The sequence below is a fragment of the Myotis davidii genome, unplaced genomic scaffold (assembly GCF_000327345.1).
Source record: "Myotis davidii unplaced genomic scaffold, ASM32734v1 scaffold753, whole genome shotgun sequence".
Taxonomy (NCBI): Eukaryota; Metazoa; Chordata; class Mammalia; order Chiroptera; family Vespertilionidae; genus Myotis; species Myotis davidii.
Genome location: NW_006286231.1, coordinates 3,319,277 through 3,337,326, shown reverse-complemented (window position 1 = coordinate 3,337,326; position 18,050 = coordinate 3,319,277). Strand labels below are relative to the sequence as shown.

Sequence of the window (18,050 nt, the reverse complement as noted above, 5' to 3'; positions counted from 1 at the left end):
CTTCTATAATTGAAACTTTGTTGCTGTCGCTGGTTCTGAGAGCTGACTCTTGCTCACTCCAGTTCTGAGGCCACGGACTGCTGAAAGCAGGTATCTGGGGTTTGTTTAGCTTCTATAATTGAAATTTTGTTGCTTTCGGAGCTCAGAGCTGGGCCGTGGCAGGCAGGGAACCTTGGCTTCCTCCATCACTGGAGCAAGCAAGCCTCCTGCTCACTTCAGCTGCATGGCTGCCAGCCGCCATCCTTGTTGGCAGTTAATTTGCATATCGCCCTGATTAGCCGATGGGAAGCATAGCGAAGGTACAGTCAATTACCCTTTTTATCTTTTTTTAGATAAGATTAAAATCTCAACGAACTCATAGTTAAATGGTCTGAATGTGCTAAAAATGATTTGTAACATCCTCCTCTCCTAAAAATATTAATAATGATGCATCTTGCCAAACCTTTGCACTTATACCTGTAGACACAACAAAGAAGGAAAATACAGTGAAGGAAGTAGAAACCCAAAGAACCTGGCTCTAAGCTATCTGCATGTTACTAGAAAAATAAACTGTTTGTGGTTATGACTAACATGAATAAATGCTCAAGTGACACTTTTTTTCTCTCTCTCTCCCTCCTCACTCCTTCTTTCTGATGGACCTTGCTGTTTCTAAGATACCTTCTAGCTTGACTCTCTGCTGCCCAAATACCCATTTCTGACACTGACTGAGGTTGCCTGGCAACATGACCTGGAGAGCGCTCACCAGCATGTGTGGAGGCTCTATTTTTTGGTTCACAGGTCGGAGATTTGGGCAGAATTTCATGAGATTCCCACATTGCAATTGTTTCATGTCAGTGAGTGTGTGAGGAAGTTTATTACTTGCAATATTATTGTTATAGGTCATTGCACTATTGTTTAGATGCTTTTTTGTCTAATTATGAATACCTTCAGAAATTTTTAAAAGATTGGAATTGCCATTCAAAATACCTCATACCTTTTTAGAGGCTCATTAATATAAAGCCAAAGTAAAAACATATTGAAAACCAAAAGGTTATTGATGGGGAAGATGCAAGTGGAATTTCTCAGGGTTTGGAAGTGTTCTATATGTTGATTTGGGTAATAGTAACACAAGTATATAACTATGTAAGTATCCATAAATCTGTATACTTAATATTAGTACACCTTTCACACTTTAACATACATATGGCATACTTTAAGAGTTTCAAAGGTGGTAACAAGATGAGTAAATGTATCTATACTAATAAAAGGATAATATGCCAATTAGACCAACAGACCAAACGTCCTTCTGGACAAAGCCTCAGCAGCTGCGAGGGCCGAGGAGGGCAGGCAGCCGTGGCAGCTGGCAGTGGCAGCAGCAGCAGGGTGATGGGGGCAGTGCCTTCTCCTGATCAGCCCAGTTGCCTCCCGCAGAGGTAGGCCAGGGGCAGCAGCAGCAGCGGGGGGATGGGGGCGGTGCCCTCCTCTGATCAGCCTGGTTGCCTCCCGTAGAGGGAGGCCAGACTGTGACTTAGGCCCACTCTAAGCCATCATTAGGATATCCCCTGAGGGCTCCCGGACTGTGAGAGGGGGCAGGCCGGGCTGAGGGAACCCCCCCAGGAAGTGCACGCATTTTCATAAACCAGGCCTCTAGTATACACATAAAGAAACAGAGGGTAGATGTCAAACTACCAGGGGAAGGTTGCAGGGGGAGAGTAAGAGATCAGCGGAAGGACTTGTATGCATGCATATAAGCATAACCAATGGACACAAGACACTGGGGGGTAGGGGAGGCTGGGGGAAGGTCAAGGGGGGGAAAAGGAAACATATGTACTACTCTTTGTAATACTTTAAGCAATAAAACAAAATTTTTTTAAAAAAAGAATGTAAGCTAGATGTCAAATTGGGGACAAAATTAATCTCTAGGCTTTTATCACAGAACAGAGTATCTTCTTTCAGACTGAGCACCGCTGTTGCATCTAATTAGTTTAACAACAGGAACTATCTTGCCATATGTCAACGATGCTTTTACTATTAACGTGCTATTTACAGAGAAGGAACTTTAACTGTCAACTCAAATGGGCAGACCGAAGAGAGCAGGCAGCACTAATAGTCACACCCTGCAAATGATTTGCTGCTGCAGCCTCGCTGGATCACAAGCGGAATACCTGGAAGATCATATCTGGAAATTTACCTCAAGGAGACGCTTCACACACAAAGTCGGAGACATGCCTGCTGATCTAGCCTCTGTGGAGTGCACTAAATAACCCCATTCTTGCCATGATTTCCTGTGGCAGGTGAATAGGTTTACAAAATCTAACCTAAATTTTAAAACAGGGATCCTTAAAAACTTGATTTCATTTCATTCTATTTGTAAAACATCATCATACAATCTCCATACCAGAGACCAAGGGTATTTACTGTACTTTACTTATAGAACCTCTCAGAGAGCTTAGAATTGAACTTGTCAAGTTTTTTAAAGTACTTTTACATTGTTCTTATTTCATTTGATCCTCATCATGGCTGTGATATACACTTCGCATTTTTATAAATTCTCAAGATCAGAGAATTTAAATGACTTGTCCAAAGTGACACACTAAGTCTAAGCCAGCAATCTTCACAACCAGTTTGAAGCCAGTTTTCTAACATACAATACCATGTTGTTCAATTAATATCTATTGTTTTGTTTCAGAACTAGGAAAACTTCTCAACAAATCCAATTCCTATAAAAATTCAACTCTGATTTTCATAAATAAGTGGCACCTTGTTTGCTGGTGTTTAGGATCAGAGGAGACGACATGCACAAGAGAATCTGTCTAAGGCAAATAAAAATGCACAGCACTGTGTTGCTTTAAAGCTATCAAATAGGTGGCAAAGGTCAACCTGTCCACCTAATTGATTTGTCAGCTGACAAAACAGGTCCAGAGGGTTATAATGACTTTCACAAGTTTCATACCTTCTAATGGCAGAATTCAAATGGAACTCATTCTATCTACTTCTTGCTTTGACATTATATAAGTGCTCCTATATAAGCCTGAATATTGAGCAATATTTCAGTACTTTGAAAATATTAAAATAATATAAAGGGCAGAAATTGAGATTCAATTCCATATAAAAGATAAAGCTTTACCCAAGAAAAACAAGGTAAATTGCCTTTTTAGACTATCAATCAGTATTAGGCATGAATGGACTCTGTCCCCTCAAATAACTGAACTTTTGTTAAAATAAGGGGGGTAAAAGAAAAGAAAAACCTACTGAACCTTTCCTCTTGGATAGACCTTTTGCATATATTATAATATTCAACCTTCACCGAATTGCTTCAAGATAGTTATTACTATGCCCTTTCACAGCTGAGAAAGTAGACACAGTTAGCATAAGACCTTGCTCAAGGTCACAACACTAGTAATTTACAGAGCTGAGATCAGAACCCAGCTCTGTTTAATAATAGAACCTGTCTATTTTAACTCCCACCATCTTGCTTCAGAGATGAAATTACTTCATCCTCATCCTCACAAGGAACATATTCAGAGCAGTTGTGTATGCTGCCAGAACACTACATGTAACAGCTTTCTTTGCAATAAAAAGTAATGGTTAGGTAGAAAATATTGGGTGAGGTTTACAGGGAATCTCTTTGAGGGGAATAAATGAGCTAGTAGCATGCCCCTTTGTCATTGTATTTTTTTCTTCATTTTTTGTTGCATAGAACCAGTAGTCACTTAAGCCAGTGGGAAAACCTTGAGGATGAAATCTTATGGCTAAGATGGTGGAAAAACTACATGAGGTGACTAGATTCTCTACTAACCAAGGTACTTCAATTCCATTGAGTTGCAATTCCTCACAAAACTATAATAGCAACAACTTATATTTGTGTAAAAAGGTTATTAAAAGAAGCTCTGGTAAATGCTTACTAGGTCATTTAAGAAGAAAAAAGAATTCATCTTGCTTTCGAAAACCAACTGTAGTTAAAATATATATGAAAAAAATTGCAGTTTTTCTTCCATTTAGACAGTAGAAAACCATAATAGAACATTGCTCTTATCCTAACCATGAGAAAAAGGACAGATAATCTGCAAAATAACTTTTGTTGAGCCCATCAGAGAGCTGCGGTTGCAAGGCCAAGAGATTAATTAACTAAACTTCAAAGGGTAACAGCCACCCTGAGGAGAGACAGGACATAAACCACTTATTTCACTTTTGCTAGAACATGAGAAAAATAGGTACACATTGTAAAAGTGGGTAAGAAGAAAACAGGTAAAATTCAAAAAAAAAAATGAAACAAAACTTCAAGGCTAGAATGGGCTAGCAGAACACTATAGACACCCTGGGATCCACTCATTCATAATCTCTTTTTTTCATCTACTGGCCACTCAGAAGAAAGACTTAAGTCAGGACAGAACACCAAAGAGAGCACTTCAGTGTGCAAAGGCACAACATTCTTTCTGATTCCCAGACTCTCTCTAACACACAGGAAAATTTTGTCTTTTGGGACCAAAAACACTCACACTCCCAGTGCCCTGGAAAAGATCCATAGTTTCTGTGAAAGAGGTAGAAGCAAACGTTTTCTGGCCCTGCTGGTGGGGCAGGTAACTCTCTTGGGCCCAGAATCTGACACTTATACAAAGCAGACACCTGCTATCACTAGAGGAAGAACAGGACACTCCCACCAAAGAACCCGATGGAGTCAAGGAGGCATTTTGGCTGGGGGCCATGGAATGGGTAGGAATGGTTAAAGAGCCACACACCTAAAGCCCAGGCACACAGCACAGTCTAAGATGAAGACTGGAGCCAAGGAACCTAGAGTCCTCCTAGCCCAACAGGAACACTGCACCAAATAATAAGCAACAGCCACCTGCCACTGGGGGAAATGCAACAGTGTGACCAGAGGCTTCCTCTGTTGTGCAAGCCTGTGGGAAATGCTGAACGGGGAGGGTAGAGAATAAACACAGAAAATCCCCTGACATTCCAGGTCCCACACTAAACACAAGGAAGTAACATCTCTGCTGCTGGAATTTAAAATCTGAAAAAAAAAAAAACCCATTTAAATAATCAGATTAACAAATTTTTAATCAAATTAAAAAAGAAAAATTATTGTGTCATCACAGCAGACACTGTAGAAGCTCCTGATAACACTCAAATCCAAATTACGATGAAAAATCCCAGCAAAGTCAGAAATAAAAATAAATGTCTAAATCTATTAAATGTTATTGCCAAAAACAATTACAATCAAATCATTCTTAATAGGAAAATGGTAAAAGTATTCCCTTTGATTTGAAAATAAGAATTTTCATTTTCCTCACTTTCATTCAACATTGTGCTGGAATTCTAGCCAATGGAATAAGACATGAAAAAGAAATAAAAGTATAAAGTTTGAGAAATACTAAATAAAATTATCTTTGATCATAGACAACATCATTTGTTATGTAAAACATCCAAAAGAATCTACTAAGAAAATATTGGAATTAATGATTTTACAATCTGCTTTATGGAAGGTCAATATAAAAATTACCTTTAAACTGCATAAAACTTGTAGGAACAAATCAATCACAATATACAAGACCTCTATTCAGAAAACCATAAAATATGATTGAGAGAAATTAAAAACAACTACATATATGAAATATACATAATGTTGACCTATAAATAAAGAGTCAATATTGTAATTATGCAATATTTTACTTAACAATAAATTGAATTCAATCTCAACTGAAATCACAACTTTTTTGTCAAACCTGACAAAGTAATTTTAAAATTCATATGAAATAAGGCCAAGTCAAAATGCCTTAAGTAAAAACATGGTGGCAGAACTTGTTTTAATAGATATCACGAATAATAAAAAAGTTAGCATCATTAAAATGTGTTACAAGTAGTAAGAATAGACTAATAGATGAATTAAAAAGAATAATTGGCTCCCAAAATGCAGACATATATTGACATTTGATTTAATATAAAGATGGCATTTAAGAACAGTAGATGTAGAAAGTTTTCAATACGCTTCTGTAACAACTGGATATCCATTAGCAAGGAAAATAGAACTTGACTTCTACCTCAAACTATTCACATAAATCAATTGTAAGTGGAATTACCTAAACGTAAAGCGGCCGAAAAATAATTAAAATTAAAATTAGAAACTCTTCCCCATCAGAAACTCCATTAAGAAACTGAAGAAGCAAGTCACAGGGGGTAAAAGGTATTTGCAACATTTAATTGAAAAGGATTCTTAATCCAAATATAAATAACATCTGCATATTAACAATTTAAAAATCAACACAATAGAAAAATAGGCAAGACAAACAGGAAACTTACAGACAATAATATCGATATGGCAATTAAACCACATTAATTCATGAGCGAAATGTAAACTATACTTTCATGAGAATGACTAAAATTAAAAGGACTGATTATTCCAAGTACTGATAAGGATGAAACAATGGGAACTCTCATACACTATTAATTGAAGTTGATATAACTACTTTGGAAAACTGGCATTATCCACTAAAATTGAAGAGTTCCATAGAATACAATTGAGCAATTTCATTGTTAAATATATATCTAATAGAAATGTATGCACATGAGCAGCAAGAAACATTTAAAAGAATGTTTGTAGCAGCATTAGTTATAATGGCCCAAAATCAGAAACAGCCTAAGTGTCCTTCAACAATATCTACACTAATAAAAGAGAAGCATGCAAATTGGTGTCACTCCACTACACTCACCAGCCAATTAAAGCAACTATGCAAATTAACCCAACAAAGATGGCAGTTAATTTGCATATGCAGGCATGTGAGTGAAGACTGAAGGCTTCAGCCAGAGTGAAGACTAAAGACTAAAGACTGAAGACTGAAGACTGCAGACTGAAGAGGCTTGGCTTCTCTGCTGTGGCCAGACCAAAGGCCTAAATCCCGGGTGCCGGAGGAAAACCGGTGCCAGCAGCCAGGGGAAGGAAGGCCTATTGCGTGAATCTTCATGCAACGGGCTTCTAGTAATGAATAAAACTCTGTAGTATTCTATATAATAAAAGGATAACATGCAAATCGACCGAACGGCATAATGACCGGTCACTATGACATGCACTAACCACCAAGGGACAGACGCTCAACACAAGAGCTGCCCACAGCATGCCAACCTCTCAGTCCCTTCCCCAAGCCAGTGAACAGGGAACCAGGGGTGGATGGTGGCGGGGAGAGGGGCTGGCTGCTGGAAGCCAGGAAAGATGGCCCTAATTGCAAGCCAGGGCTAGGGATGATACCATGCATGAATTTTGTGCGCTGGGCCTCTAGTTTTATATAATGGAATACTACATAGCAATTAAAGTTAATAAACTGTACAAACACATTAATGAAACTTAGAAATATATCTTCAGGGGAGAAAACCAGACCCAAAGGAAAGCATATTATATAATTATCATGTACATAAGTTCAAAAATAAAGCTAAAACAAATTTTATATTTAGGGATGCATGATAAAATGCTACAACTAATAAAAAGCAAGGAAGTGCTTACTAGAAAAGTCACAAAAGTGTTATCTGTCAGGGAACTGCAGCTATTTGGGAGGCAGAAAACGCAGGCTTTCTGGAATGCAGCATGTGTTCTATTCCTTAATTTCTTTGCCTGTAAAAATCATTGTTTTGTCCCTTGAATACATAAATATTCACAATAAAAAGGCTTAAAATGGCAAAAATTCTGTAATTAAATGTTATGACAGATGAGATAAAGTACAACGAACATAACTCACATCTATTGAGAATTTACTGTGTTTCAGAAGCCACTTTAAGTGCTTTATCTCATTTAACCTTTACAATGTTCAGGAAACATGGCACTACTATTATAATATTTCAACACATTTCAAAGGTAAGAGACTGAGGCCCAGAGAGCTTACATAATTGACACAAAGTCACACAGCTAAAAGGCCTCATTTGGGATCTGGACCATGCCTTAGTATAGTTCTGAAGCCGATGTGTTGAGCTGCACATTATGCTGCTTTCTCCAATGCAGAACAAGACAAATACTCTTTATACTGGGTGCTGATTTGTCCCCTTGTCAACGTTATTGTTTAGCATGATAGGTAAACTAAGTCTAAAATAATTGGTCTTTCATGGACCCAAGATATTAAATCTTTAATTTAGCACTCTAAACTTCTTTCATGTTAAGTTCTCCTAGGGAAAGGAGACTAATCATATTAAGGGGACATATTTACTAGTCTAATTTACAATTGAGCAATATCATAAATTACTCTGTTCCTGTTGCCAAGCATTGAAGTGAAGGTATACAAGCCATTCATCACGAACCATAAGGGATATTTCTTCCTAAAGGTCAAATTTTTCTCCTGGCTCAAAGGCTTAACTTAAAGACAGGATGAACTCTGGGTGGGGGGGGACCTGATCTTACCAATGATCTCTTGGTAAGGTCATTTTCTGGTTCAATCAAGCTGGAAATCTGTTGTGTGTTGTTTTTTTGAGAAAAATGATGTACAGTGGTTAACTGCAGCGATATGGAGCTTGGCCAATCCCCCCAGCCCTACCATTTCCTAGTTATTGGACCTAGGACAATCTACTTAGCTAAAGGCTGCCTCAGTTTCCTCTTGTGCAAATGTAGATAATATTAGCATCTACCTCTCAGAATTGTTTGGAAGTTACATTAAATAATAAATATAAGTAATTTAAAATAGAACCCAGTACATAGTAAATGCCACTCAAGTGTTATCATTTTTATTCCTAGACCCTATTTTTTTCAAAATCTCACCTGCATCTATTGCTGCCTCTCCATTTCCACTGCTATGACCTCACATCTTACCTCATCCATTCATTCCTATATGACTCTTTTTTCCTAAAATTGTTTTTCTTGTCTACAAGTCTTCCAGCTAGAATCAATTGTGAAGATAACTCCTGTCTAGTAGTCAAAGAAGAAACTTTTTGTTCACACAATTGGCCTTTGCAAAATACTCTTTGTTTTATTTTTTAATTGCCTACCAAATAAATTTAAATTCAAATTTCATATTCTGATTATCAGTATTTTATCTAACCTAGCTCCAGTCTTATTTTCCAGTGTTACCTGGTTTTAGTCCAACATAAGAAACTCATTTTGTTGCCAACCTAAATAATTCTAACCATGGATAGGGACCCCTTAATGTAAAGTCTGGCTCTTTTCCTCTGAACTTGGGGATGCCATTTCCTTGACTTCTCTTTTCTACCTGCATCAATATCTAGTGCAAATGCAACCTCCATGATGAAATCTTGAACCAAGGGGGTTGAGAATTACATATCCTTTCTTAAATCTCCTCTAATGCTTTATTTTTCACCTATATTAAACCTTTTCAAATTATTTGTAACAGCTTTATTAATTTGACTACTTTAGACTACTCTCCTAATATCATAATCTAATAACACATCATTCACTTTATTTATGCCTGGCATATTTTATTTCCTCAAATTGAAGATAGATTTTTCTTGAAAGTCATTTTTGTCTTTCCCTTCCACTTGTTCTAGTACTTACTAGCAAGGTGCCTCTCTTATTATAGGAGCATGCGGTAAATATTTATTGAATTAAATGAAATAGAATTACTAAATGTAACCACTAGCTTTGTCTTTCAGAGACCAAATCTTGAAATGGAAAGTAAAAGCATTCTGTAAGTCTTTCAGTTTTTTTAAAATAAAGAGTAGTGTGAGAATGCAAAAGACTTGACCCCTTCATTTTTAGAGCAATAATATTTTACAGTGTGAAAATATCCCTTAAGTAAAATGCTGCTGATGGTTTGTTCTGAGCAGTGGTGTGTAAAGGGACTGGGGTCAGTGGATGACTGAACTGGAAGAAAATGAAGACCACCAAAGACTTGAAAGGAAAAGTAGCAGTGTGGCCGAAGTGTTGTCAGGATGTCCCTGAAAGCTGATACACCTGAGGATGGTAAATAGGGACGAGAAGGAATCCATCAAGGTGAACTCTACATTTCAAACTTCTCTGTGTTCCTTAAGTGGCTGAAGGACTACAAAAAAAGGGCATGGTCAGTCACTTCAAATTCTGAAAAGTAAGAGTAATAAAAGCATAAGATATGGCCCCAAACCTTGGGGAAGGAGCTTTTTTATTTTTTAAATTTTCTTTACTCAAACAGCATCTTTTAAGGTAATTAGTTTTGGATTGCTGGGTGGTCCTATCAACACTTAATATAAGGCAATCATCATATGTTTCAGTTGAAAACAAATCATACTCTATTTATTTATTAAATAATTCATATGTCTGACCTGAGGTTTAGGAGCAGTGTTTTACGCAAATAAAAGAAAGTCAGATCAGCCACAAAATTTCAATATTTAACAGCCAGGTTAAGGGGATAAGAAAAGAAGGGTTAGTCCTGGTTGGTGTGGCTCAGTTGGTTGACCATCATCCCATGCGACCAAAATGTTGCAGGCTCTATCCCAGGAGGCACTTGCAGGAGGCGGCCGATCAGTGTTTCCCTCCCACATGGATGTTTATCTCTCCCTCTCCTTTCTTCTCTTTCTAAAAAGTCAATAAAAGAAACTTTTTTAATTTAAAAAAAAGAAAAAAAGCTTTAGAATTAGATTGATCTCAGGCTTCATTTCCATGAATGATAGATTTAAACTTTCTGTGTTACATTTTTCTCCTATGAAAAATGGAAATAATAATATAGCTACTTCATGGTATTATTGCTTAGATGAAATGAGATTTTGAATGTAACGTATATGCTACACTTCCACTGGAATTAAATGCTTAATAAATATAAAATTATTTTTAAAATGCTTAATAAAATTATTTTCTTCTCCACATTCCTCAATTTCCATAAATTGTTTCATAAAACATTGGGTGAGATTATTCCCCCAAATTATTTGACAATCATTTCATTATTTTCTTTACTTCATATTTATGTTTGCCCTGTCTTCTTCTTAAAAAAAACAAAACAAAAAAACATTTTGGATTTCCTAAGCACCTAACGACTGCCCCTGTTTTTCCCAAAAAGCATATAAACACTTTCAACCAAGAAATATAGTCAACACACAATAAGATAAATATGTATGCTAATTTTATACACTGTTCACAGAGTGGGGCAAAGTGAGTTTATACCTGTGAGTACTCAAAACACAGAGTTTATTCTTGTCTTATTATTTATTAATCATTGCATTATTTTTCATACAAACATCTGTAAACTTACTTTTGCCCCACCCTATATATACCTGATGTTTGACAAAATGGTATATTTCATTACTAATGGTTGAAAGAAGTAAAGATGTCTACTAAAAAGCACCTTGCTCTGTTTATAAAGAAGACTAAAGTTTACGGTCTATTTGAGCATGTCAATCAGCAGTGGTCACTGAATACCTTTGCTGTGTACTTTATATGACATGATTCTGAGGCTATGATGCGTAGTAACAAACATACTTGAGTTAATATAACTAAAAATATCAATTCCAACTTAATAGCCACTAACATTTATTGAGCATTTACTCTATACCTGGAACTGTGCCATATTTTACATGTATTATCTCACTTGCCACAAATGAGGAAGTTCCCAATCTTATATTCATTAAAAAAAACTAAGTAATTTATTCAAAGTCACACAGCTGGTAAGTAATAAATCCAGGATTTAAAGCCAGGTGGTCTGATCCCAGAAATCTCAATCCACTATACCAGTGGTTCTCAACCTTGGCTCACATTAGAATCACCTGGGAATCTTTTTAAAATCCTGATTTCTGGGCCTCATCCTCCGGAAATTCTGTTTCTTTGTTATGGGGTGGGGCCACAACATTAGTAACAAAGAAACAGAATTTCCGGAGGATGAATCAGCCCAGAAATCAGGATTTTAAAAGGATTCCCAGTGCAGCCAAGGCTGAGAACCACTGCACTATACTATGCTGCCTTTTTTTAAAGTAGTTGCATTTGGAGACAATGACTAAGCATCAATGCTGCCATCATTTATTCTACCTTTATTGAGAATTATATTTTAAAATTCTCCTACAGATGATCCCACTTCATCAAACAAGGAATTTGAGCAAATGGAGGCCAGGAATCTATGATTATATGATCCCTTCCAGTTCTAAAATAATAAAATGGTAGCATTTAATTGTGTACTTGTATTTACTGAATGAAAGAAGACTCCTGAAGAACTTCAAAACTCTAATTCTAAACACTTTTTATCCTATATAATAAAAGCCGAATATGCTAAGTATCCGGTCATCCGGTTGTCCGTTCAACCAATCAAAGCGTAATATGCTAATGATATGCTAAGTCCGCTTAACCGCTCACTATGACATGCATTGACCACCAGGGGCAGATGCTCTGACTGGTAGGTTAGCTTGCTGCTGGCGTCCAGACAATCGGGACTGAGCAAGATGAGCCAGACAGGACCTGGAGCCCTCCCATGGTCCCTCCCTGACTGGCCAACTTCCCACATCCCTCCCTGGCCCTAATCATGCATCAGTGAGGTCCCTCAGCCTGGCCTGTGCCCCCTCGCAATCCTGGCTGAGGGACCCCCACCCCCACACCCTGAGTGCACGTATTTCGTGCACTGGACCTCTAGTAAAAGAATAATTTAGTTAATCTATATACTCTTTCTTTGAGGAAGTTGCATTTCACTTATTTCCTTCTAGTTCAAAGCAGTTCAAGTTAGGATTAGAAAGCATAATTTGAAATGAAAACAATGACATGATAGACAAACAGGGAAAAAAACAAAAAACCTGCAACATTTTCAGGATATTGCTTAAGCAATACAAAAACCCAAAGAACTAATCAGGACATGTTTGCACGCTTAAAAACATCCAGGCTCTTAAATAAAAGTTATTTAACTTTCTCTGCTACCGAAGGCATATTTTTTGAAAAGTCTTATGTCCAATGCCCAGATTCATCACTTTGAATAGATATTGAGCAAGGCATTAAAACTTCTTGAGTATCAGTTTTCTTATTTAAAAAATAGAAATAAAAATAATAAACTTAAAATATTTAGGTAAGAATTAAAGGTGCAACGTGTAAATTGCCTGATATTGAGCAAATTGGAATACTAGCAAATCCTAATACTCAGCAAATCTTAATATTTAATACTCCTTTAAAACTTCCTTAATAACACTGGCTAAAATAATACTAATTTTTTTCTTCACTCTTCTCAATGTACAATTCAAAGGAAAGCAATTTTAAACAATATGTGAAAAACATTATTGTGTGCATTATGTACATAGAACAATAGTAAAATTCAGCTATTAGAAATCTTAAAGTTATACAACTTAATTCCAACTAGCCAACAGCTCAAGTTTTTATCTTTTATATAGTTTTTCTCAATATTCACAAATATCAAGAACTGTAAATAGAAATGTGTTCTTTTATGACAGTCTGCCAAATTCATTCAGCATGACTGCAATTGAGTGAAAAAATAGAAATACATATTACTTACTGTATGTGGCGCTTGGCAATTTCAAAATGATTTGCAAACATTCATCCTCAAAATACTCCTACAAAATGCATCTGTGAAAAGAAAAGAAAAAAGAGTAAGCAATTTGCCAAGGACACAGAAATACAAATCCAGACCAACACACACTGAGACACTACATACTTAACATACTGAAATGAAATTTTGTGAAATATAGATTATATATCTTACAAAACATAATAGGCTGATGAACAGAAATATTCCCAACTGTTGTAAACATCAGTCAAGGAGGTCACTCTTGGGTAAGAGGCAAGAGTCTGCACACGGATTCAGAATCATACAGAAGAAGCACAATGCCCCCAGGACATGGCAGAACAACTTAAAGCAACTCAAAATCATGAGATGTCTGTAGCTAAATGTAATTGGAGATTTGATGTGGTTATTAAAATAATTTAAGTTTTTAAAATGCACCTTTGTCTAACGTATTAAGATCACTGATGGAGAAGTTTGCTCGATTTACCTAGAGAATTGCACCAATTCACTTTGTAATTGCATGTCAATTTTAATTGAGGACCACACACTGAGAAAAAAGTAGGAATGCCACTTGCATGCCTCACAAAAATACACAAACATCCATTTTCTTTTCTTCAGAAAGTCAACGTAATTATAAGGAGAAAGTTATTTTAAAAGATTTTATTAATTAATTTGTGTGTTTTTTAAAGGAGGGATGTTGGGATGAGCACATTAATTTCAAAGCTCAATATATTTCACCATAAATAGGATTTTATTTTTGGGGGGGGGTATAATGTTTTATAAAAGAACTGTTCAAAAGAAACAAAATAATATACAACCTAATGACATTTAAAATAACCCTTTAAGGTACAATGTGTTTTTTTGGACAGATCAAACACACGATGGACAATACAAATAAAATTCCCCTAAGCAGCAAGCACCTTTAGAGTAACATTAGTTCTCAGTAACCAACAGAATTTCTGCCCAGAGAGATGTGGTTCTTTACAGTACTAAGTGGAAACACCAGTTTATTAATACAGATGGTGTGCTTTTGTGTTCCCCAAAACCAGGTGTAATCAGTTCACCAAACAGAATAGACAATGAGCTGGATGTCTAATTTATCTTCCTGGAGTATTAAAAAACACAGGATGGCAAAGGTCTCTACCTGGCATAGGAATGAATGATTTTACTATTGGTTCACGCAGAACCCCTCAAACTAGAGAAAACTATATATGTAATTAGAAAATTTATATTTAAATATCAAAGATAAATCAAGAGCCCAGCTAGTGTGGCTTAGTTAGTTGAGCATCAGTCCATACACCAAGAGGTCCCTGGTTCAATTCCTGGTCAGTGCACATGCCTGGGTTGTGGGCTCAATCCCAGTAGGGGGCATGCAGGAGACAGCCAATAGATGATTCTCATCTATGTTTCTATTCTCTTTCCCTTGTTCTATTTCTCTGTCCCTCACCCTTCCTCGCTATAAAATCAATAAAAACATATTTTGAAAAGAAGTAAATCAAGAAATTCATAAGAAACTATGTCTTTTTAAATTTTTATTTTTCTAAGTTTAAAACTTAAAGCTTAATAAAAAAGCAAATTCATACTCATATATAATTTCAATAAACTTATAAAGCAACTATTAGCAGATCTGTATGTTTCTTTACACTTTAGCATATTCATTCATGTGGGCAAGAGAACTAAAGTTAACACTAAGGTGACTTTCCCAATTTGACACAACTGGTAAGAGATGATCCTAGGGCCTGCATACCTTTTCTCCCCCAGGTTTCATCAGCTTACATTGCTGCCAGTCTCTCACTAGAGCCAAACATTTACATTCAGAGTATAGCCTTTGATCAACTTCTACCCTAGTTACCTCTATATATTGGTACTGTGCGGGGAGGGGGAGGGTGGAGGAGTACACAGAGATGATGATGATAAGCACAGTCCTAAGCATAAATTTCTTCTTTGAGTGTAAAACAGCTCAGGGGATGCCTGCCTAGGTCAATTCTTCCTCCTCCAGTGATGGCAAACCTATGACACGCGTGTCAGAGGTGACATGCGAACTCATATTTTTGGTTGATTTTTCTTAGTTAAATGGCATTTAAATATATAAAATAAATATCAAAAATATAAGTCTTTGTTTTACTATGGTTGCAAATATCAAAAAATTTCTATATGTGACACAGCACCAGAGTTAAGTTGGGGTTTTTCAAAATGCTGACACGCCGAGCTCAAAAGGTTCGCCATCGCTGGCTCAGAATCAGTTTTTCTGACCCAATTACTTCTCACTACAACACCTGTTAGCCCTTCCATTGAATCCAGAGTAGAAGTTGCAAAGTGGAGTGTAATAACCAAATCTGGCTTATTGACATGGTTTGTTTATTCCACATCATGGATTCAAAAGTATTTTTTTAAATATTCAAAAGTGGATATTTTTCATAAGAATCCTCATTTTTAGCTTTTTGAAAGAGCAAAGATTTTGTTAGCCTGAGCCTCCAGAGAACATAGAAATTGTTGTCTCTCTTGGATGAGACACACTTTCTGCTCTCAGCTATTTCCTACTTTTGCAAGCTGTCTTCTACTTTTCCATTTTCAAACATCAGTGTTTTGTTCCTGATCCCTGCATACCAACTACAATCGGAACGCTTTACTATGAAACTGGAGGAAGGACTATCCTCAATGAGGCTCATAATGCTTATTTCATTAGTTGAAGCAACTGCTTAAAACTACATTTCACTGGTTTTTATACTCAGGTGTTATTGATTAGTTACCTTATTTTAATCTAATTACATTTTTTTAAATTTCATGGGTTTGAATGTCCATTTGTCTAAATATACATTTGATCATTTTTAAAGCTAATGGAGAAATTTACAAACACAATTGATTGGTACAAATCAAAGAAGTTATCTCCAGTAATGATTTTACCATGCATACATCTTTTAGAGACTTCCTGGATTGACAAATATGCCATTTGATAAAAAATAATAGAGAAAAAAAACCCTTCAATTTAACTAAATAAACTGGATTAACACTGACCACAAAAGGTAAGGCTATTCAATCCACACTTTCTGATTACATCGTGGCATGTTTTAAATAACTTGAAATAACAATATTTTGTAGAATGCTTTAAAAATATGGAGCTAGAGTTCTGGGTAGTATTAACAGCAGGAATGTATTAAACATTTCACAAATTGAGCAAAATATATACAGTCAACAAATCAAAATAAACAAATAAAAACCCCCACACAAATCCTAGATCTTTAGCATAACTGGAAGTTTGAGAATAATAAAAATGTTAAATTACTTGTAAACAAAAAATTAAACAGCAATTTCTAACAGAGATATCTTTCCAGCTCCACTATGTATTGCAGAGATCTAAGGGGTACAGAAAAATCTATGAGGAAGAAAAAAGAGGAAAACAAATGTTCTAATACCAACACAAAACTTACTCTCAGAAAGTCCACTGACACTATTAAAATACTGAAAAGCTATCCTGGCATAACAGACATAGGAAGGAGACATAAAAATATGGAGTCCAAGGTGGCAACATTTTCTCTGGCATTTAAAAATGATGGGGATATGTCCAAAGGACATAGGCTGTAACTTCAAAAGCTCTCAGCAGTGAAATCTTGGATAATTGGGAAATCAAAATAATTAATAACCATAAAGAATTAAAATTCATGATAGGCAATAAAATATAAATAAAAATAAAGTGTATAAGGAATTGAAAATTCTTCTTTTGCATAGCATACCACTTATAATATAGATGTGCTGATAAGAGTTAGAACATCACCATTAGGCAAACATTATAGTTAACTTGATTCAGTCAAGAAAACACCTGTGAATCAGCACTTGTGGGTGAAAGCATGATCAACAAGATATTTCCATAATCTTAAAGTGTCTTTCCACAAATCACTTACTAATTACAAAAAAGAAAAGTAGAAACATTCAATGGAGAAACTTGGCATAGACCACCTCACTAAATGACCAAAGCCAACATCATCAACAGGACAAATATACATGATGTGCTTCAAGTATGCTACTCCTGAGAAGGACACAACATCACTTCCATGGTGTATCTGCCAAAAATGCATAACCTGAATTATCATTAGGAAATAGCAAGCAAAACCAAATTGAGGAATGTGAATATTATCTGGCCTGAACCTACTGAGGAAAGTCTGAAAATATGTGGCATGACCTCTTCAAATTCAAAGTCATTTAAAACTGAGGAACTGCTCCAGGTTAAAGGAAGTTTAAAAGACAGGACAACCAAATGCATGTGTGATCCTAGATGCACTTTAAGTTACATAACAATATTTTGTTAATAATGTCTTATTTTCCATAATTATATTATGGTTATACAGGACAATATCCTTATTCTTAGAAAATGCACACAAGAGCACTTCAACTCAAGAAGCATGATATCTGTACCTTATTCACTGTTTCATGTACTCACAACTACAGTAATTGCAAACTTTCTGTATGTTTGAAACCATATCCAAATTTAAAATTAATCAAACAACAATGAGGTATCATCTCATACCTGTCAGAATGGCTATCATCAACAAATCAACAAATGACAAGTACTGGACAGGATGCGGAGAAAAGGGAACACTCATGTACTGCTGGTGGGAATGCAGACTGGTGCAGCCACTATGGAAGACAGTATGGAGTTTCCTCAAAAAGTTAAAAATGGAACTCCCA

At 36.1% G+C, this 18,050-nt stretch overlaps 1 protein-coding gene across 1 annotated transcript in view; it reads right to left on the bottom strand.

Annotated features, from left to right (window-relative positions):
• Nucleotides 1–18,050, bottom strand: part of GALNT13 (polypeptide N-acetylgalactosaminyltransferase 13) — a 500,019-nt gene that overhangs the window by 427,953 nt on the left and 54,016 nt on the right. Inside the window, exon 2 of the mRNA XM_015559821.1 lies at nt 13,359–13,429. The gene's annotated coding sequence lies outside the window, so the exon portion shown is untranslated. The remainder of the gene's footprint in view (nt 1–13,358; nt 13,430–18,050) is intronic.